Consider the following 24286-nt stretch of genomic DNA (forward strand, 5'->3'; position numbering starts at 1 on the left):
AGCACTTTTCATATTTCACTTGTTACATTTGTAAAGAGCCTTAAGAATCTTAGAAATGAAAAAATATGGCATAAATGTAACACAATAAGATATCTTTCTATTCTTTTACAGACCTTGGAAAGCAAAGATTGTGACATGGATTTTTGTGTGCTTTACAAAGATGCTATTTTTATTGTGAAGCTATCAGATGAATTAGGCATGGAACCACTTTAATTACTTTCAGCTAACCCACTGAATGCCAGTGATCATTAAACCTCAACTGCCCGTATCTTCTTGGAAGGATTTTTTTGCTACCATCAACAGATAGAGGCTTTTGAAATGTTACCCTTACCTTATAGATGATTTTCTAATGCCTTAAAAGCCCATGTCCCACTGATTTTCAGTGGGACTAACTGGTTTGCAAAATATGTCCATAGTTTTGTTGTTGTGCCTTTTTCAATAAACCTTCTAGGATTCTTTTCTGTGATTTTAACAAAGAACAATCTGGTATGAATTACTTCCCTTCAAAATGCAAGGACACTTCAAGACTTCAGTTCTTGTTTTCATAAGATCTCCTTATATAATTGAGGACTAAAATGCAGGGCAATTTGTTCAGATCCTTCACCAGTCTGGTTACCATCATTTCATGGATGCATACAACTAAATAGAAAGAAAAAATATCTAATGAAAGAGGTACCTATTTTTTTTTTTAATATAGTAAATCCAGGCTGGTTTTGTAAGAGGACCTAAATTGGCGAAATAAGAAATTTGTACTTTTGAACACGTACTTTCACTTGGCTATATCTTTCTATTGTTAGCTGTGGGATAAAGGTACAATCAAATGTCATATGGAGATGGTTAAAAATGATAAGGCATCAAATTTCAGGTGATAGGGCAAAGTTAGGCAATGTATTTCAAAAGTGACTCTTCTCTTTTGTGCACAGTCTCTGTTTGTCACAAGCGTTTAATTTCACGCTATGCAAGGGACTGGACTTGTGACTCACTACGATCATTTAAAATCCAAATAATTCTATGACTCAGGGTTTCAGTTAGAATGAGAAATATGCTATGAATGTTCCATTTAGGATTGTTCCTCAAGTTTTTCCTAAGCCAAACTAAGACTATCTGCCTCTTATTGACAAGTGGCTCGAGATGAAAGAAAGAAAATTAAGATCATGATTGTTTAATAACATGGCATGAATTTGGTGTTTCCTGTTATTAAATGCACTGATTAGTGAAATAGTCAGTTATTAATGTATTTGTTCATTATTTTGGTGATTAATAAATAGAAATGTAGCATGATTTGAAAGATTTGACAGGAGACCTTGACAGAATGTGAAAAACAGCCTTTGCCTATTCAACTGAAAAGCTAATGACCTTATAAAGAAAATGTAAAAACTTCTGAGCTATCAGACCAATAAGGTGTAAGCCAAGATGCCAATGTTGAGAGAAGATCCACTCCCTGTTCTGAGACAGAGGAGAAAGCTACACTCTATCTCTGCTCCAGAGATCATGAGCAAGGAGCTCAGATGAGGTGAAACATGAAGATCATGCTTCTGTGAGTATGTACCTGATATTCAAGAACGGGCATGGACTAAAGCCCAAACAAAGTTGCACAAGCTTCTCCCATTAACTCTACTGATGCATGTCACCTGAAATACTCAGCTTCCTCACTCATAGTCACACTGACAGAGAAGTTCTTGATTTTGTGAGGTGGATTCATGTAGTTTTGGTATTCAAATGGTGCAGATGCAGAGGAAAGCCCACTTTCCTTTAGCCTGATATATGATGACAGGACGTCCAGAGACTTTTTATTGTACTTTAAATGCTTAATCCCAACAGACAATGACATAATGATAGCTCTTGACACAAATATCCGCTGCAGTTTAGCAAATTAGTTTGAGGCCACAAAAATAATTTTCACTTAAAAGTGAATGTGGGTTGATCCCAAGTTTCGGAGTTTGCTGAGAAAACATTACTGAAGGAGAAATAAACACACTCTCCTCACTTGGGCCAGCTGCTGAAAGAAAATACTGCATAAGAGAAAAAGGAATGTTTGGATCTAATTTAGAGGATGTTAATTTCCTGCTCGTGTTTAGAAGATCTCACAATATCTGACCACAGGCCTGGGTATTGGTTGATATCTATCCTTTACCCAAATATATCTTCAGGCAGATGGAGAATAAGCTTATTGGGATTTGATTTTTCAGAAAAACACAAACCTGGATGAGCTAATGTTGTTCCAGATGCATTATCTCATAATCTCCAGGAAGAGAACATTTCAGAGCAAAGGAACATGGAATTTTCCCTGAAAGAGACCTAATATATGTCCTTAATCCCCATGCTGCTTGAGAAAAAAGCACTTGTCCAAAACTAAAGAGGAACTTTGATTCTTGCCCTGACTTAGACAAAGTAACTCCAAAATCTTTAAGGCTTTGCAATGTGAAAACAAACAGCAGGGCGAAACATAAAACACCTTTGGTTATTAAAAGATGGAAGACCATATCCTCGGCCACCTATCTAGCCATTTCCTGCTGCTCAGACAATGAATTCAGGATCACTTTCTATTATTTTTCTGTTATTTATTTGAATTGCAGCCCCTCCCCCCACACACATACATATGGACTGTTCCCAACTGCCCTTCTACCTTGATTTATATACTATATTTTATAGCTCACTCACACAATTAACCCCTTCAACTTAGATGACCTCCCTCCTCCCCTTCTCTTGGAGTGCCTGCCCAGCAAGGGCTGGGAGGTCAGCAAATGGTTCTACCACTGTATCTGCTGTGATCCAAGAGCAAGCGCAAGAAGGGAGAAAGTCCACTGATCAAGTAAGGCGTATACACCCTGTCACTGTAGTTTGAGTCTATGAAGGTGTTGTTGGGGCCTGTCCATTACCAAAACCCAAGCTCCCAACCACACAAAACAGCTCACAGAGTTTAGATCTGCTAACATCAGTGGGGACATCTGAGATTATGAAGGCACCCCCCGTTGCTTCTAATAAGTGTGTGTTTTGGGGGTGGAGGGATCACACATGAACCTCCAAAGTCCCAAAAGAGAATGGGGAGAGGAAGAAGTCTCACCTTCCTGAAAGATGCTGGGGCCTTCTTAAAAAGCCATTTCCCTTAGGAAATTCTGTGGTGGGCTCCAGTTTATATGGTGCTCCTTGGAAGGGAGTGGGGGGGCTACTTGGTCTATGTGCCCTAAATGTCCATGCTCCACTGGAGGTTGATAGGCTTGATGGTGCCATTGGCTGGATTCAGAGCCTATATGATGCACAACAGGGTACCTAAGGCAGCTGAGCTGCAGCAAATGCACCTGGAGCAAGAGCAAGCGCAGGCTGTACGTGGTCTCAAAAAAGGTTAAGCACGAGGCAGAGTCCCTGGCACTGAAACTCAACCCCCCTGTGCGCCTGCACCCTTACTCAAAATTTCAGTTCATAAAGCAGCAGGGTGTGGGCAAAGAATGGGCAAGTCTGATTAGACATGAGCTTCAGCGTGCTTCTAGTCTTGCCAGTGCACAATTTACATACATATCCCCTCTTACTCTTTCTGCTAGGCTGGGATAATTTGGTAAGCACACGACAGTGTGTGCATTAAAGGTGTCTTTCCATCAGCTTCAAATGTCTTTGGATCAGACGCTTAATGCCGGATCGGGTCCCCTTGCTTCCCAGAATTCTTTTTTTTACACTGCACTTGCACCTTGAGAATGGTGCACCTTGGTGGAGCAGGATTAGGACCTTCAACATAGCCTTGGCGAACTCTTTGTGAAATCTGACACGGACAGGATTATAGTTAACCAATCAAAAAGGAAAAAGAAAACCGCTCCATTTTAATTGTCAGTCCATGTAGCAGCAACAGTGCTCCTCATTCCTAGCACAGCTCCCTATGCTTGCTGATCTCAGAACCTACAGGGAAAAATGCAGAACCCTCATGAAGTTTGAAGAGCTTCAAATAAAACCAGAATGAAATCATTTAGACCCTTGTGGGATGGATTCATTGTGAATGAAACTTTTAAAGAGCGTTACAAATACACTTCTTTTCCAATAAGGTTGCTGTCTCTTTAAAACCAAAGGATCAGGCAAAGCAATTCGGATCATTAAGACAATGTACCTCTTTCCGACGTCCCCTTGCTAGAATATTGAACTCCCTATGATTCTTACTGAGGTAACTAAGGGCCTGTCTACACTACCCGCCAGATCGGCGGGCAGCAATCAATCCAGCTGTGGTCAATTTATTGCGTCTGGTATAGACGGGATAAATTGACCGCTGAGCGCTCTCCCGTCGACTCTGGTACTTCATCAGAACAAGGAGTGTAAGCGGAGTTGACGGGAAAGCTTCAGCTATTGACTTACCACAGTGAAGACACGGCGGTAAGTAGATCTAAATACGTCAACTTCAGCTACGCTGTTCACATAGCTGAAGTTGCGTAACTTAGATCGACCCCATGCGGTAGTGTAGACAAGCCCTCTTCGGTGTATAATTTGGGGTACGTCTACACTGCAGCTGGAGGAAGCGAGCAACCCAGCCCAGACAGACAGACTCATGCTAGCGAGGCTTGAGCTCGTATGCTAAAAATAGCTGCGTGGATGTTGAGGCTCGGACTGGAGCTTGGGCCCCCTTGGCTTGAGAGCTGCAGCCCAAGACACAGCATCCATACTGCTATTTTCAGTGCACTAGTTCAAGTCTATTGACCCAGGCTGGGAAGCTCGCTCCCAATGACAGTGTAGACATACCCCTAGTTGAAAAAGAGCTGTGTGGAAATGAACATTTACTTAAAAAAAAATAATAATAATGGGATACATTTTGCTCTGCATTACATCTGTGTAAATACAGAGTAATTTCACTGAGTTCAACAGAGTTACTTTGCATTTGCAATGGTGTAACAGAGAGCAGAATTTGTCCCGAGGTAAGCTGTTGGGGGATGAAATCATAAAGCAAAGTATGTCTGTATTATTGTTTCTCCATTCATAAAAGACAAAAACCTCATCAATGGGGGGGGGGGGGGCGGAAAAGACAGCTTAAGGGCTTTAAAAATATCTAATGCTCCAGGTTCTAAGTTGGCAGTGAGTGGGTCACTGTCTTAAAGGGAGGGCACTTTATTATATTTTCTAATTCTTCCAAAATCTGTTTTTAGGATATATGAGCTGGCTCTAATATGACTACTCTGTTCTCATCCTCCAGTGGTATACTCTGGTCTCAGATCATAAATTGAAAATAGAAGATCAGTAAATCAGGGTAGACCATTTCAGAGGGATATTGTGAATTCCCAGTCAGATCTTCCAGTTTATCTTAAATATTTCATTTTAATGTCACCTTTAGAAAATCTTTCATTCAAGTAAGTTACAACATCCATTTTTAAACTGATTACACTTCCCCACTGACCTTCTGGAGGGAGACTTCCACTTTCACATAAATATCAGGTCTGTGGCTCTCTATTATGGTATTAAGAAGAGGACTTCTTTGACACAGCAAAGATCTTTAAAACCCTTTTGCATGGCATAATGATGCATAAACAATGCCAACAGAATGCCAGCATTGACAATTAGCCAGGCAGGTATAGAAATACAGAGAGCCATGCTTCTTGGCCAGCCCCTATTTTCCGCAGTTGACAATTTTTTCAAGGGATTCTCATTGAGTTTACCCTAGAATGATCAAAGGACTGACATTAATAGTGGCCTAAACACACCAGCCCAACTCAGGTTAGGTTTGCTGAGGAGGGAGAGGATGTGGTAGCACAAAGTGGTTAAAAGTGGCTAGGGAGGGACATAAGGAACGAAGTACATGCCCTCAGTGGAGACTCTCAAGTACATCATACCTCCTTCTCCTCAATGGGAAACAACAGTGGTAGCAACACCTCCCCTTCTTGTGATGAACCTTCCCCTGGGGCTCAGGAGACCAGGCTGATGCAGGGAAATGTTTTTAAGCATTTTACAAAAGAGATCAGTATCATTCTCCCCCTTTTACAGATGGAGAATCCAAGATACAGAGAGAAAAAGTGGCTTGTCCAACATCAGCCAGCAGACCAACGGCAGAACTGGAAACAAAACCAAGGCCTCTCAGTTCTCAGGCCACTGCCCTATTCACTAGGCCACACTATTCTTACAAGAAACATGAAGTTTGCATTGGATTATAAATGTTTTTTGTTCATTTGAACAAATTGTGAGCTGCGCTGGACCATGGACTGAGGACAGCTGGACTGGGATTCTTCTTTATCTTGTTCCTAAAATAATGGCCAATCTAAAGAACAACCCAAGTGATGCTATATTGGAAAAGTTACTTATGTAGGTCTGTTCTGTCTCATCTCACCCTCCTAACCCATCCTGCTTTCTTTTGCTGTCTGACTGGAGCTGTTCCTGCTGCCTAGCATTTTAAATGGAGCTGGGGAGAGCATATAGTCAGGGCTGTTTATTTATACAAGGATATATGCCACACTTAACTCACCCACGGTGATGTTGAATTTTCTTGTCATATGATTTTGTTTTTAAGAACCTGTCCATTTAGAGGACTCTAAATAAAACTCCTTTTAAATATTTAATATTCTCCCAATGGCGTACTCCCTTAGGCTATGATCCTTATCCATCTATGTAATCTTTAGGCTTATCTATAGCGCCTATCACTAGAGTATTCCCAGGTAACTTAAATTTGCATGATGAGGTCCCTGGATTCTAAGGAATTTTCTTCCTTTCCTTCCTCTGGAAAAGGAGCCTGATAGACAAATTCTCCATGTCTCCTAGACTCCAAAATATAAAAAGCGAAATTTGTATTCTCTCATTATTTTCCTTTTGCTTTAGGTGCCTGTTTGCATCCTCCAATGTCCCTCCCTACAGCTTCCAGAAAAAAAACTGGAAATAAACACAGCAAAAATCTGAACTGCAAAACCTATGGAGCAACCAGGCTGCACCACGAAGGGCAGGTATGTCCAAGACAAATTCTCCATGTCTCCTAGACTCCAAAATATAAAAAGCGAAATTTGTATTCTCTCATTATTTTCCTTTTGCTTTAGGTGCCTGTTTGCATCCTCCAATGTCCCTCCCTACAGCTTCCAGAAAAAAACTGGAAATGAACACAGCAAAAATCTGAACTGCAAAACCTATGGAGCAACCAGGCTGCACCACGAAGGGCAGGTATGTCCAAGAGCGATGTCCAGTCTCATACATCCACCGTCACTGAGACGCCTTGCTACTGGAGCTAAGAAGCACTAGTGAGAGTGGGTCCTTAATTGAAGCTTTAGGGTCAGTTCAAGTAATTGGCTCAGTCCAGGATTGGTTCCCTCAGAACTGCCTTTACATCCATGGTAGGGGTCCCAGATCCCTCTCAGCAGAATTTACCATTAGCCCTAAATATCAGGTTTGGATAAATAAAATCAGGAAAGTTACACTCACCAGAACTGTGACTGCAAGTAAATGGCCATGATGCATTTTCCTAATTCCCTCAAGGGCTTCATGCTATCCACAACAAATTGTCAGCTATCTGTTTCCTTTCTGCATCGTATGGAGCTTATACAGTCTTTTTCGCAGGTGCTTTTCATTATATATCATGACAAGTCTCTTAACTCCTTTGCAGATCTTCCACCTAACACAACACAATGCAAATTCACGCATCTTCTCTCAGCGATCCCCCTCTTCCAAAGCCTGACGTATGTCTGTATTGGAGCTTCATGATGCTTGAGTGTGCCGATCAGAGAACACTATAGAAAGCATTCGGTCCATTTGTCAGTACAGATCTCTTCAGTAGTCCTCATGCATTGGAGAGCTCTATCTTTCCCAAAATGTGACTTGGGGACAAGACAGAACTTAGAAATACCTCAGGTGGGAATGTGTACATTACATTAGTTAACCCCGCAAGTTCTAGCAGCCTATTCAAGGGTACACTAAAGAGTCAGGAATATAGCATTATTAATTATTATTAACATTACAGTAGCAGCTAGGGCCCCATTGGGGAAAGCACTGCACAAACACAGTGCCTGCATCCTTCCCCTTCTCCCCCCAAGTAAACAGAAAAGCCAGTGGGAGAGAGGGGACATAGAGTTACAGAAAGGTGAAATGACTTGCTCAAGGTGACACAACAGATAAGTAGCAGAACCAGGAATAGAACTCAGGTTAACTGATATCCAGAACAGCATTCTACCTACTAGACCAAACAGCGTCTCCATGTAAGTGCAGTTTGTGCAGCATTTCACTAATCACAGAAAAATGTTTTCTTCAGAGACAAAAAAATCCAAAAATGTTCTAGCAAAGATTCTTAAAGTTCAGGTACAATCAGGAAAGTAACACGCTAGAACATGATATTCCACATGCATTCCCTTTTCATGATGTCCATTACATATTTGCTCCATTTTCAAGTCAAAATAGGATTTTTCTAACAGCCAATGCTTCAAACCCAAACTGGGATCTCAAAATGAAGGAGCATTATTTCAGCCTCTGGACTTGTTTTGAGAGAATTTGGCCCTAGCTAAGGCCACCACTTGATTCAGCAAAGCACTTAATCACCTATCTAACTTCAGCCTCTCAAGTAATTCTATACGCAACAATGGGTCTGTGCCTGCTTACAGGTAAGCCCTTGTTTAAGAGATATGTTGACCTGGGGCCTAAGGGCCAGAACTTCAAAGGGGTTTAGGTACCTAAAGATGCAGATATGTGCCTAATGGTAGTTCCAAAAGTGTCTTTATTTTCAATCGACTGTAGGTACCTATCCTCCTTGGTCCCCTACACACCTTTGAAAGTTTGTCCTAGGGAATCTATAACACACCTAGGAAGAGAAAATAGACCATTTGGGTCACAATCCAGTGTTTTAACCATAAGACCACCATTCTTCTCTAACAGAAATAGTGATAATAAAACATGGCTTTTTTCATTCAGTGCTGTGAGCAGCTGTGACTCAGAAGCACCTCGGGAAGAGCGAGACATGGCAAGAAGGTACCAGTTTTACATAGTCACTTTCCATACCACCATTGCCATTTTTATGGTCACTGACAAGCAGACCTGTGAAGGTGACAGGCCAAAACATGGCTTGTTTCTTGTGGAAAAAGAAGCACTCAGGCAACAGCAACCACAGGCAATGTGTCTTTGTTTTCCTCATTTTGGAGACTATAATGGGGCCAGGCATAAGGAAGGTCTTGGGTTTGGGTTTTTTTTTATGGAAGACAGACAATCATATTGAATTTGAAACTTGTGCCACAAGCACATGGAGGGGCCTCTTACAAGTTTACCTGGAGAATCTCCAAGGATGCAGTAAACACATGCAGTATATTGCAAACCAGCACCACTTCTCTGCCCCTTTCTTCCCTCCTTCCTGGGTGCAGATAGTTACCCAGATTCCTCTCTTCTGAGGAATTAATCAATACTAGAGAGGGGCTGAGAATGTGACATTCAGACCCAGACCAGGTCTGGTGTGGGTTATGGTTGAACCTATTAGACATCTCATAAGTTCTTCTTGCAAGAATTTGGTTCAAAATGGCTGGAAAGTTATCGGGTTGACTGAGGTCTGGTTGCCACCAAAGCTGAACTGAAATATTAGCCCATCCTGATGTCTGATCCAACTCAGGCCCAAGACAGTATGGGCAGGTTCAGCTACAGAGGTTTGATTTCAACACCTCTCCCTGTCTATCACCATCCCCTGGGGGAAAAAAAATCAAATTATTTCAGTTTCCAGGTGCCAGGTTTGGCCAACATCTAATTAATATATTTTTATAAATTATCTATTCCTAATACGTGTCCAATTCTCAGCTCCATGTACTCCCTTTTTGAGCCACCATTTAATCAATCTAGTTAAAATGAAACCCGCCTTTGCTGTTTGCTCTCCCTCAGAGGAAGCATAGTCTAGTGGTTCAGGCCTCGCCTGGGTGTTGTGTGACTAACTGCATTAAAGCTTGCAAGGGGTTCAGATACTATGGAACTGGGTATCATATAGGTTTCAGAGTAACAGCCATGTTAGTCTGTATTCGCAAAAAGAAAAGGAGTACTTATGGCACCTTAGAGACTAACCAATTTATTTGAGCATAAGCTTTCATGAGCTACAGCTCACTTCATCGGATGCATACTGTGGAAACTGCAGAAGACATTATATACACAGAGACCATGAAACAATACCTCCTCCCACCCCACTCTCCTGCTGGTAATAGCTTATCTAAAGTGATCACTCTCCTTACAATGTGTATGATAATCAAGGTGGGCCATTTCCAGCACAAATCCAGGTTTTCTCACCCCCCCCCTTTTTTTTTTCCCAAAAACCACACACACAGACTCACTCTTCTGCTGGTAATAGCTTATCCAAAGTGACCATTCTCTTTACAATGTGTATGAAAATCAAGGTGGGCCATTTCCAGCACAAATCCAGGTTTTCTCATTCCCCCCCCCCCCCCCAAACACACACACACACAAACTCTCTCTCCTGCTGGTAATAGCTTATCCAAAGCGACCACTCTCCCTACAATGTGCATGATAATCAAGGTGGGCCATTTCCAGCACAAATCCAAAAAAAAAAAAATCCAAAAAAAAAAGCTGGAAATGGCCCACCTTGATTATCATACACATTGTAAGGAGAGTGATCACTTTGGATGGGCTATTACCAGCAGGAGAGTGAGTTTTGGGGGGGGGGGGGGTGGAGGGTGAGAAAACCTGGATTTGTGCTGGTAATGGCCCAACTGGATTATCATACACATTGTAAGGAGAGTGATCACTTTAGATAAGCTATTACCAGCAGGAGAGTGGGGTGGGAGGAGGTATTGTTTCATGGTCTCTGTGTATATAATGTCTTCTGCAGTTTCCACAGTATGCATCCGATGAAGTGAGCTGTAGCTCACGAAAGCTTATGCTCAAATAAATTGGTTAGTCTCTAAGGTGCCACAAGTCCTCCTTTTCTTTTTGGGTATCATATAAATACTCTACACACAGTTTTGCTGCATTCTTTCCAGCATCAGGATTTCCAGTAACAGTTTCCAGAAATAGCCCTATTCAGGATTAATAACTGTTCATCTAATACAATTATAGTCTTTATTTGGTCTCTGTATTCTACACTCTTCCCATCTCACCAAAACCTTCTGGCAGTATTCCTTCTGGGGTGCCGCAGCTACTCCTTCTGGCTGACTTGAGGTGGAATCTTTTAAGGAGACCAAGTTGAATCACTGTTGGCCATTGCTATATTATATGCAGCCCTCAGCTTCCCCAGGAAAAAAAAAATTAATCCCATTATTAAGAAATCACTGTAGTAACCTGAACTAGTTAGGTAAGGATTTGGAACAGTACTGGTATATAATAAAGTAGTGTAATTCTCCTAAGGTACCGCCAAGAAGATGACACCTAGATGTGAATCCTAGTGGGCAACAACTAGAAAAGATAAGCCCCTTTTTTCCACACAAGCCAATAGGGGTCATGGTGGCCAGAGTTCAAATCTCTCTGGCAAGCAGCTAACTGCAGCTCTACACCTGGCTGGGCTTAATTTGTTATTTATGTCAGCTTTGCATATTTGTAAAGTTCAAGGGTTTATTGCCCTGGCCTGACCTTGCCAAGTCAGAGCTCACATGTGGTTCTCTAGTAGCAATTTCTTTCTAATAAACTTTACTTGAAAGAACATGTGTGATAGATTTTGTTGATGATTAAAAAGAACGGGGTTATGTTCATTGTTAGCCAAACTGGTTTTGAAGTTTTGTTGGAAGTCACCTCTGTTCTCATTTAAACAAATTATTTTTCCTCCCCCCCCACCCCTTCTTATTTTATTGCACCCTTTAATTACGTTTTGTGTTCGAGCACATAGCACTGTTTGTGTCCATACAGTACAGAGTATTCCCCACCCTCCGACACACACAAATACACTCTTCCTTCCCACTCCCTCGCACACACACACGCCCAGGACTCATTAAGAGAAAATTAAATAGCATGGCTCAATAATTTAAAGTCAGCACATGTGCACAACACCCAAAGCATATACAGTTCAGGGGTATGCATACATAAGGGATGTATATGTGCATACATCTGGTGAGAAATTTGTGCCTGTGCACACTTGTATGTCAACTTTTTAACAAGGGCAGAGATTACTCCTACTTATCTGGAGTGCTGGGCGAAGTTTTTTGGCCAAAACATTGGGGTTTTTTGGTGAAAAATGCAGATTCACCGAGACTGAAATATTTTGCAAATTCCCATCGGTTTTCTATGAATTGTTCATGTCAAATCCTCTTGCCCTCTCCCCCAGAAGACATTCAAAAGCCAAAATATTTCATTTTTAAAAATACCAAAAAGAAATTTCAGGGTTTTTTATTTGAAACCACTGTTGGCATCAAGATTTCCTTGAGTTGTTTTTTTTTTTTAATTAAAACATTAAATAAACTTCAAAATCTAACAAAATGTTGTTTTGGGTTAAATAAAATGTTTATTTCTACTCAAAATTATTTTTTCTGACTTTTCAAATTGACAAAGTTTTTGCAAACTTCTGTTTTGGCTTGACCTGATTTTTTTTTTTTTTTTTTTGTAGAAGTTTAAATGGACTCAGAGAACCAAAATATCAGTTAATCACACAACTCTGCTCACCAGCCTCACCAGTAACAAAGAAACAAATAAATATACTCCCTACCTACAAACTGACCACACAGGTAGGGTGAAATCCTAGCTCTGAGGAAGTCAGTGGCAAAACTCGCATGGACTTCCTTGGGGTCAGGATTTCATCCGTAATCTTAAAAGAATGTTCATGTTACTACTAATCCATCCTACCTCCCTATCTTCTCCATAACTCTGTTTGTTTGCTTCCTCCACTTGTTTAATCTTGTCTTAAACTGAGGCTCCAATTCAGGAAAACATACATATTCAGGAAGGGTGCTTAACTTTAAAAGTGCCTAAGTCCCACTGAAGTCAAATTAAGCATGTGCTTAAGTGCTTTCCTCAATAACCATGGATTTAGGCACACCCTCATATGTTTTCCTGAATCAGCCCTTAAGCTTGTAAAGCATTTGGGTCCTGGGCGATGGTTTATTGTGTCTGTACAGTGGCTTGCTTGAGATCGCTAATGCTACCATAATACGAATAAATAAATAAATACTAGTTACACTCTTGTTCAGCCAGCAGACATAAGATGCTCCATTAGGAGAACGGGTCAAGACACAATATTGCCTAGTAGGCAAAGCAGGGAACTATGAATCAGAACTTCTGGGTTCTAGTTCCAACTGCCTTTGGAATGAGGAAGATATTCTTGATTTAGCTGGGGGTTGGTCCTGTTTTGAGCAGGGGTTGGACTAGATACCTCCTGAGGTCCCTTCCAACCCTGATAGTCTATGATTCTGCACAGTACTGCAAAACTGGGTGCGCTATGGAGGAGTTCTCTCCGAAGTATGTGTCTTTGGCCACCAACGAAGACAGGAAACTGGACTGTGTAGATCAATCTGCTCTGATATTTCCATACAGCATGGTAAGAGACATGCTCGAATTGAGATTACTATGCGTTGGCTAATGAGAGCTACAGGGGAATCAGCAATGGCCAGCAGCACACCCATTACTAAAACATATCTTAAATTGTCCCAAATTCTCTTAGCTTAACACTGGACAACTTTACAGAAGAACAGGACATTTTAATTAGACAAAACAAAGATAGGTAGGTATTTGTTTTGATTCTAGATTCTTCTCCCACCCCGCACCCTTTTTTCCTTTTCTTCTCTGTTTTTTTGGTTGGCCTCCCTTTTCCCAGTCTGCCTTTCTCAGTTCTTTCTTCTTTGTATCATTGTCCCCCTCTGTACATCACTTGTTTCCTTTCCAACCCCATTTTTGTTCTCTGTGTTCCCTTTCCGGAATTTTCATCACTATCTGGCCTGCCCCTGAGCCCATTGAAACTTCTTCCATGTGGTCTTTTCCTCCTGGAGCCGTCAAATCACGCTGTCCTTCCCTATACCTTTTACAAGGCTTGGCTAGCATGTTCTCATTTGAAATACAACGGATAGACAGGCAAGAACGGTCCTTTGCATGGAACACTACCATAAGGGCTTGATCCAAAGCCCATTGAAATCTATGGGAGTCTTTCCTTTGATTTAAATGGGCAGGCCCTAAATTACAACCCACAGAGCAGCAGGATCTCATTTTCATAAGCACGGCATTCTCCTCCAAACACACAAGGCCAATCTTGAATTCAGCTTATTTGGACCCCCCATTTCTGAAGGGGCTTAGTGGAAAATAGAAGAAACGTGCTATTGTTAGTGCAGTAAGTGTAATAATAAACATTCTTTGTGCCTCTGTAGTGACTTTCGCCTGAAGACGACAAAGCACGCAACATTTATGAACTACGCCTCACAACACTCCTATGCAGAAGGGAAATACGATTAGACCCATTTTAAGATGGGTGAACTGAGGCCCAGAGAAGGTAATGCAACATTTTCAAGCTTACATGCCCAAAATTAGACACTTTAATCCACATTTATTTAGGTACATAAGTAAGACTTGATTTTCAAAAGGGCCAAGTGTCCCCAGCTCTCATTGACTTCAGTGACAGCTGCAGCTGGACAGCACCTCTAAAAATTAGGCCACTAATTTAGTTGCTTAAACATTATGGATTTAGTTGTCTAACTTTGGGCACCCAGGTTTGAAAATTTTGGCCCAGTTTTATGCTGCAAGTCAGAGTAAGAGGTGGGAAGAAAACCCAGGAGTACTGATTTCCAATTCCCCCTCTCCCCACCCCCGCCAAAAAACACAAAACAGTCATGCTATTTAATCATAAAGATCACCTCCCAGAAAGACTTAAGAATGTGTTCAGCTTTAAGCAAGAGCGCTCTTATTGAACTCAATGGATCTAAGCATGTGATTAGAGTTCAGCAAATGCATTGATCTTTGCAGGTTTGGGGTTCTAAATTTGTTCCCTTCCCTGTCCCCTAAACAGACTTGGAAAGTTCCACAGGGCCAGCTCAGAGTGACTGAAGGACCATTTTTTAAATGTTGAGTGAAAATAAACCCCAAAGGAACCTGTGTTACCTCTTCAGTGGGTGGTTAAGAATTCTTGCGAGCAGCTGTAACCCACACAGCCTTTCTCGTGCACTGGCTTAATGAGAAGCCTTCATCTTAACTCTCTCAGCCAATCGGGACGGGAGAGTCACCACTGCCCAATTTTAATTTTTAACAAGGTTCTCTCCTATTGAAACCAGTATGAAGTGCAATTTATGGGCTTAACATTCAACTCTTAAATTATTCTCCAGCATCTTTCCAGGCCATTCTCTTAGCTTTCCAGAAGATTCTTTCATTAGAAAAGGTAAAATGTATAAAAATCTATTGATAAAACACTTAACAAATTTCCCCTGTCTAGGCAGTAAACTGAAGTGTGTCTGCTCAGATTTGAGATCTCAGTTTCTCTCTCTCTCCTCTCCCCTTCCCCCAACCTCCCTTTTCTTTGTTTAAAATATGCTGACCACATAGTGACCTCTCGTAACCCATCGGTCGAAAATTACAACCAGCCATACAAACAAGCAGCTCGGGGTCAGAAAGAGCAGGGTCTGCTAAAAGTTAGTAATCATACATTAATTCCCTGACATAATTAATCAAAATGAACCACCGTTATCTTGTGTGGAACCTTTAACCTATTACAAAGGGGTCAATTTGCAAACCACTTGAGCATGGGAGTTTGGTACAAATAGCATACTCCCTTCATCTGGGATGCCCTAAGTAGGGAAAAATGCCTTTGAAGTCCCAAATCTACCAGATTTAGATATAATTTCATCAATCAAGTTAAAAGGCTGCTCTCCCTCCAAAAAGGATTTCGTGTAGATCTGTCATCTAGCTCTGTTCAGTGGGTGACTGAAAATCCATTTGTTAGGCTCTTTTTGTCAGGATGGAGTAGGCTGCAGTTGGCTCCACCTGTCAAAATAGCTGAAAGTTTTATCAAATGGAATGATTTGTGTAAGAAGCATGATTTGTGTAAGAACCTATGCTGGCCTGGTAAAGAAGGCAGTAAATCTTGGCTTTGTACGCTTATAATACTTCAATTCTAGAGCTTGTGTTTTTATTTGGTAGGTGTATAATTATATACACAGTGCATGCAATAATTCATATAGAAGCACAGATAGGACCTCACAAATCTAAAGTATTTATATGGCCCCCCAACATTATTGGATCTGAGTGCATCACAATCTTTAATGTATTTACCCAAACACCCCCTGCTGAGGTATTATTATCCCCATTTTACAGATGGGGGACTGAGGCACAGAGACACAATTGGCTTTGTCTCCACTACCCAGCTTTTAGTGACATGGCTGTATTGCTACAGCCATGCCGCTAAAAGTCGGGCAGTGTAGCCGCTGTTTGTCGGCTCTCCTGCTGACAAAAAGCTCCCGCCCCCCAATGAGCGGCATTCACACTTGCGCTTGTTGCGGTAAAACTTTAGTCTTTCTTTTATTTAACACCTCTGAAAGACAAAAGTTTTGGCGTTCAATGGCCAGTGTAGACATAGCCTAAGAGACTTGTCCAAGGTCATACAGGAAAAGTCTGTGGTGGAGCAGGGAATTGAACTTAGGTCTCCCAAGTCCATTGGACAACCTTGTCTCCCATTAGATCATCAGGTTCAAGAGCCCGTCAGCCAATGCAGGCTCCTTTGAATGTTGTGTTATCTCCTTTCACACACCCCAGACATATTAAGTGTATTTATTTATTGCACCAAATAATAGATTAGATGCAGAGTTCTGTAGGGGAATCATCTTAACCATGGTTTCTGGTGGTATTCTATCACACAGGTGAAATTTATGGGGTTTATATTATCAAGAACCCCAAATGGAACTAATGCCAAGCGATTCATTGAGTCTTATTTGTCATCTTGTATAATATATGGCCCCAACAAGGGTGTCAAAACATTTAAAAATGACTGTAAAACATGTATTACTGCAACATCTGCATTTGGAAAATATCACATCTATTTAAAAAGGTTGCTGGGGGAAGTAAAATAAAGTCTTTATTAAGGACACTGTTTTAGCAGCAGCCACTTAAACTACAATTCCCAGTATGCACATGGAGCTGACATGTCTGGCTTTAAAAACAAAATCATAATTCATCATCAGATTGGTGGATTATGAGTTTCTTGTGTCTGCATGACTATGCCACTTTTAAAGTATATTTTTTTATTATAGCCTACTTATTGTCGCAGTCCATATGTGAAGTGATAGATATTTTAAATGTAACTCTACTAGTTTATGTTTATATCATACCAATGACAGGTAAAAAGCATCAACAAATCATTGCAACTAGTTGGACACAATTTATTTTTAGTATAGTTAGTATGAACATTGCGGTTATTAGAAAGAATGATACCCACCCACAGAATTCTTATTTAGGCATGTTTAATTAAAATAAGACAAAAGACGCCCCTAAATTCAGAAACACCACACACAGAAAAAAAGGTCCCATGTTAGAAATGAATCATGCAATGAGAATTTGTGTAAAACAGTGGGCTAGATTGTGTATCCCTTATACACCTTGACTAGTAGGAAGGATGGCCTAATATACAGACTGGTGTGCAGCAGCCCTGGATTCAAAGCCACAGGCCTTTTATGTAACCTTGGGCAAGTCACTTAATCTTCCCTGATACTAAGGTAATTAGGCTCATACATTTACACAGGTAGAATATTATAGTACCTTACCATGCAATTGTTTCCTTTGGGACTAATTTGTGTATAATAAGATTTTACTAAATGTGAGTAAGGATCGCACAATGTGGCCCTCTGCAACTTCATTCACCAAGGATGCCATTGGGACTGCCCCAGGGGATCTTCAGGAAGTCCAATGCCTCTTGCTGAATAGCTGCTCTGCCATCGCTAAGGGCTGGCCAACCCCACCCTCTCGTCTGGTTGGCTAGAACCCACACTCTGGAGAATGCAGGGACTGCCATTGTAGCTGGGCTACTGCTGGATTTCTGGAGCCCACCCCTCCATTCCAGGGCTAGATCATGATCTGGCCCGTACAATGCAAACTAGGGATGGGCCTGAATCCAGAGAGCTTTCTACTTTTATGGGGCTCAGATCCACATTCTGCAGATGGCTCTTGACTCCTGTTCTGTCCTGTGCCTCTCATGAAGAACAGCACAAGTGACAGTGTGTGGCTTGTCAGTTTGGACCCTCTTCTGTCAATTCCCTCTGAAGCATCTGGCATCGGACACTGTTGAAAGACAGGATACTGGGCTAGATGGGCCTTTGGTCTGACTCAGTACGGCTATTCTTATGTAGGGGAGGACCAATGTAGTTGTAAGCCATCTTGCACTGCTGGGATTCAGGTCTTCACTCCTGTCATAGTTTAGAACCCCACTAGCACTTTGAAAAGCTGTCTGTGGGCTGCTCAACCCTGGGTACACCCCTCCACCACTGAAATGCTTCTTCCTGCCTCAGGCCCACTCCCAGAAGGCCCCTGTGCCAGAGATTGTGAGGTAGGGATGACGTAGAGCTGTTACTGTTACTCTCGACACTGCGTAGGAAGCTCCTCATTACAGTTAAAGTCATTTAAGCTGGCTTTGCAGTCCTGTTACAGTGCCTGAACCGCAGTAAATGAACTGTAGTAAAACCCAGAATTCAGGTCCCCGTCTCTATATTGGTGAACCAATCATCTAAACTTCAAGGTATTCAAAACTTGGCTCCAGACCCAAATTGTGAAATTTGGGCTCATCTATTGCACAGATCCTTCCTCCTGGCTTCATTTCACCCCCTCTTATCTGAATTATAGAATCATAGAAATGTAGAGTTGGAAAAGATCTTGAGAAGTCATGAAGTTCAGAGCCAAGTAAACCTAGACCATCCCTGATAGGTGTTTGCCCAATCTCTTTTTTAAAACCTCCGATGATGGGGATTCTACAACTTCCCTTGGAAGCCTATTCGAGTGCTTAACTACCCTTGCTGCAAATCAAGCCCATTACTTCTTGACCTACCTTTAGAGGACATGGAGAACAACTGATCACCTCTTTAGAGCAGCCTTTTACATACTTAAACGTGATCAGGTCCTCCTTCAGTCTTCTTTCCTCAAGATTAAACAGGGGTAGTTTTCTTAACCTTCCCTCATAGGTCAGGTTTTCTAAATCTTTTATCATTTTGGTTGCTCTTCTCTGGACTCTCTCTAATTCATCCACATCTTTCCTAAAATGTTGCACCCAGAATTGGACACAGTACTCTAGCTGAGGCCACGTTAATGCTGAATAGAGTGGGATAATTACCTCCCATGTCTACTCCTATTAATACACCCCAGAATGACAGTAGTCTTTTTCACAACTGCATCACATTGCTGGCTCATATTCAATTTGTGATCCACTATCACCCCCCAGATCCTTTTCAACAACAAATCTAGGCTGGCTAGTTCTTATAACTCTATTATCTTTTAGGTGCTTACAAATTGATTGTTTAATAATTTGTTCCAGTATCTTTCCGGGTATCGAAGTTAGGCTGACTGGTCTATAATTTCCCAGGCCTTCTTTGTTCACCTTTTTAAAGATTATTACTATGTTTTGTCCTTCTCCATTTCTCTTGGCCCTCACTAGTCCTCCATGAGTTCTCAGATATGATTGCTTCAGCTAGTTCCTTAGGTACCCTAGAATGAATTTCATTATGCCCTGCTGACTTGAATACATCTGATGTATCTAAATAATCTTTAAGCTGTCCTTTCCCTATTTTGGCTTGTGTTCCTTCTCCCTTGTTGTTAATATTAATTGTGTTGAGTATCACGTCACAATTAACCCTTTTTTAGTGAAGATCGAAGCAAAATAGGCTGAAGGTTGAGACAGCAGACTGGACTTCTACATAGAGTGCTTCCGCCGAGGTGCATGGGCTGAAATTGTGGAAAAGCAGCATCACTTGCCCCACAACCTCAGCCGTGCAGAACACAATGCCATCCACAGCCTCAGAAACAACTCTGACATCATAATCAAAAGGCTGACAAAGGAGGTGCTGTTGTCATCATGAATAGGTTGGAATATGAACAAGAGGCTACTTGGCAGCTCTCCAACACCACTTTCTACAAGACATTGCCCTCTGATCCCACTGAGAGTTACCAAAAGAAACTACAGCATTTGTTCAAGGAACTCCCTGAAAAAGCACAAGATCAAATCCGCACAGACACACCCCTGGAACCCCAACCTGGGATATTCTATCTACTACCCAAGATCCATAAACCTGGAAATCCTGGGCACCCCATCATCTCAGGCATTGGCACCCTGACAGCAGGATTGTCTGGCTATGTAGACTCCCTCCTCAGGTCCTACGCTACCAGCACTCCCAGCTACCTTCAAGACACCACTGACTTCCACTACAATCCATCGGTCATCTTCCTGATAACACCATCCTGGCCACTATGGATGTAGAAGCCCTCTACACCAACATTCCACACAAAGATGGACTACAAGCCATCAAGAACACTATCCCCGATAATGTCACGGCTAACCTGGTGGCTGAACTTTGTGACTTTGTCCTTACCCATAACTATTTTACATTTGGTATTTTACAATGTATACCTTCAAATCAGTGGCACTGCTATGGGTACCCACATGGCCCCACAGTATGCGAACATTTTTATGACTGACATAGAACAATGCTTCCTCAGCTCTCGTCCCCTAACGCCTCTACTCTACTTGTGCTATATTGATGACATCATCATCTGGACCCATGGAAAAGAAGCCCTTGAGCCTTGAGCCTTGGAATTCCTTGAGGAATTCCACCATGATTTCAACAATTTCCATCCCACCATCAACCTCAGCCTGGTCCAGTCCACACAAGAGATCCACTACCTGGACACTACAGTGCTAATAAATGATGGTCACATAAACACCACCCTATACCGGAAACCTACTGACCGTTATTCCTACCTACATGCCTCCAGCTTTCACCCTGACCACACCACACGATCCATCGTCTACAGCCAAGCTCTACGATACAACCGCATTTGCTCCAACCCCTCAGACAGAGACAAACACCTACAAGATCTCTATCAAGCATTCTTACAACTACGATACCCACCTGCTCAAGTGAAGAAACAGATTGATAGAGCCAGAAGAGTTCCCGGAAGTCACGTACTATAGGACAGGCCTAACAAAGAAAATAACAGAACGCCACTAGCCGTCACCTTCAGCCCCCAACTAAAACCCCTCCAACGCATTATTAAGGATCTACAACCTATCCTGAAGGATGACCCAACACTCTCACAAATCTTGGGAGACAGGCCAGTCCTTGCCTACAGACAGCCCCCCAACCTGAAGCAAATACTCACCAGCAACCACATACCACACAACAGAACCACTAACCCAGGAACCTATCCTTGCAACAAAGCCCGTTGCCAACTGTGTCCACATATCTATTCAGGGGACACCATCACAGGGCCTAATAACATCAGCCACACTATCAGAGGCTCATTCACCTGCACATCTACTAATGTGATATATGCCATCATGTGCCAGCAATGCCCCTCTGCCATGTACATTGGTCAAACTGGACAGTCTCTATGTAGAAGAATAAATGGACACAAATCAGATGTCAAGAATTATAACATTCATAAACCAGTAGGAGAACACTTCAATCTCTCCGGTCACTCGATTTCTGACCTAAAAGTGGCTATTCTTCAACAAAAAGACTTCAGAAACAGACTCCAATGAGAGACTGCTGAATTGGAATTAATTTGCAAATTGGATACAATTAACTTAGGCTTGAATAGAAACTGGGAGTGGCTAAGTCATTATGCAAGGTAACCTATTTCCCCTTGTTTTTTCCAACCTCTCCCCCAGACATTCTTGTTAAATCCTGGGTTTGTACTGGAAATGGCCCACCTTGATTATCATACACATTGTAAGGAGAGTGGTCACTTTAGATAAGCTATTACCAACAGGAGAGTGGGTTTGTGTGGGGGGGCGGGGGGGAGAGAAAACCTGGATTTGTGCTGGAAATGGCCCAACTTGATTATCATACACATTGTAAGGAGAGTGATCACTTTAGATAAGCTATTACCAGCAGGAGAGTGGGGTGGGAGGAGAGAAAACCTTTTGTAGTGGTAAACACCAATTTTTTCATGCTTTGTGTGTATAAAAAGATCTTCTATACTTTCCACAGTATGCATCCGATGAAGTGAGCTGTAGTTCACGAAAGCTTATGCTCAAATAAATTGATTAGTCTCTAAGGTGCCACAAGTACTCCTTTTCTTTTTATTAAACACCTGGTTGATGTCATCAGCCATAAGCTCCTCTTCACTGCTAGGTAGAGAACCTACCCTTTCCTTTGCGCCTAATGTACTTTAAAAGCCTCTTCTTGTTGCCTTTTATGTCCCTTTTATGCTGCGTTGTTTATTGATTAGAACTAAGGACTGGGAGCCAGGATTCCTGGGTCACTCCCAGCTGTACTGGAATACGATTTTGCTCAAACTCTTTCAACCATCAATTTAGCCATGTGTAAAATGGGTATAACAACACTGGCCCTCACACAGATGTTGTGAGGCTTATTAATATTTATAAATTCCTTTGGGATCAATTATACCAAGTAAGGGTAAAGTATTTTATTACTAATTATTATTATTATAATACTCAAATCATAACAACAAAATCACACTGCAAAACGGTATGACACATTGTAAATTAGTAGATTAGATTTGTATGTACTTGAATGTGTATTCAGCACACACCCAGGCCATTCCCACACGTGTGCCTACACACTGAAATCTTTGCAGGTTCCCTCTTTACAGTGTAGGTTTCTGCTCCTTTTAATAAACATAAAAAGTAGTGAGTAACTTACAAGGTTAAGTAGCTTTAATGGATGACCACCTGGAGCTCATTCAATAGAATCATTTGAAGACAAAGAAGTTACTGGTAGCTTGTTCTGCAAAACTGTCTGAACTCCAAAAGCTGATGAGTCACACTCCAGAAAGGCTGTGAGGAAAAAAAACCATTACATTTTCCAGGCCCCCACAACTCCCACTTCAAGGGGGAAACTCACACATGTTCCATCCATTCCCTCCCACACAGATGCTGTCTCAGCTCCCACGGGACATGGAGTTTATTAGTTAATGCTTGAGTTTAAGCCTTCATCAGAGGAAGTGATGAGCATCTAAGTCTCTCTTCCTTTGTTGCATGGTGGTGAAAGTTTTCTAGTTGTCCCCACCATTCACCCTAACATCGCCCTTATTGGAAGAGACGAATCCCTGCCAGAGAAATCTGAAACCTTTGGCCACCCTGTGTGTCCTTCAGAAAGAAAAGCATCTTCCCTGAGAAAATGCAAGGATGTAATGAAATACAATGCTAGGCAAACTCTGTTTGTGCAGAGCAGTTAGAAATTAAAGGTAAAGCCAGAAATGCCAAACTGAGTGGTGTTAAGATAACAACAGGACATTGCTTTGATCCAGGGAGATCCTGTGGTTTTCTTTTTAATAATGTCACATATGGTAACATATAAGGGAAGGCAACACAATTTATAACTATACAGGGGCTTCACGCCATGGGACAAGATCCCTATTGGATGGAGGAGCATTGGCAAGAAGGAGGGGGGGAAGAAAGAGAGAGAAAAAAAGGCTTGCAAAGCAGATCTAAAATTACATCTATTCTCAAGGAAGATACAAATCTAGGCCATAAAGATTGTTCATTACAACAAGCTCATAGGAACACTTCTAGCAAATGCTTCACAGGTATTTATCCCTAGCTAGATACAGGAGAGTTAGATCGGGGAGAGAAGGGGAATCAATAAGTAGCCCATTTTGCCATAGAACCTTCAACCATTTTTATAACTCAACCTTTACCAAGGCTCTCAAATGAACAGACATTTTTGTTCTTTCCATTTCCCAACATCTTTGCATCCCTGTTCAAAATCTGGGCTAGAAGCACTCCAATATGACAAGAAAGGCTGTTTGTCATGTTATGCCTGGCCTCAGTGGATGAAATGACAGGGAATGTCATGGGATTGCCTGTTGTTATACGATTTCATTCCAAAGCCCCAGTCCTGCGATTGGATCCACATGAACAGACCCTTGCAGTTACTGGAGCCCTGTTGAACACGGAGCTCTGCAGAGGCACATAGGTCTGTCTGTATAGATCAGAGACTGTAGGACTTGAGTGCAACTTTGCAGACCTCTTCATCTGGATAAACTTCGGATAAGCATCTGAATGTTGGGAGGCTTATTATGACAGTCCCCTAGCTTAACATCTCTTTTGAGAATCACACATCACTGACTTTAACCAGCAGCACTCCACACGCAAGCAAAACATAACCAATCACTTCAACCAGGGCCTGTCCACCTGAGGAAAGCAAGGTCAGAAACTAAAACTTTTAAAAACTGGTCTATACTACAGAGTTAGTATAGGCAGCTTCCGTTGACCTAACTCTGTAAGCATCTACACTAAAATGTAGCTTCC

The sequence above is a fragment of the Caretta caretta genome, chromosome 10 (assembly GCF_965140235.1).
Source record: "Caretta caretta isolate rCarCar2 chromosome 10, rCarCar1.hap1, whole genome shotgun sequence".
Taxonomy (NCBI): domain Eukaryota; kingdom Metazoa; phylum Chordata; order Testudines; family Cheloniidae; genus Caretta; species Caretta caretta.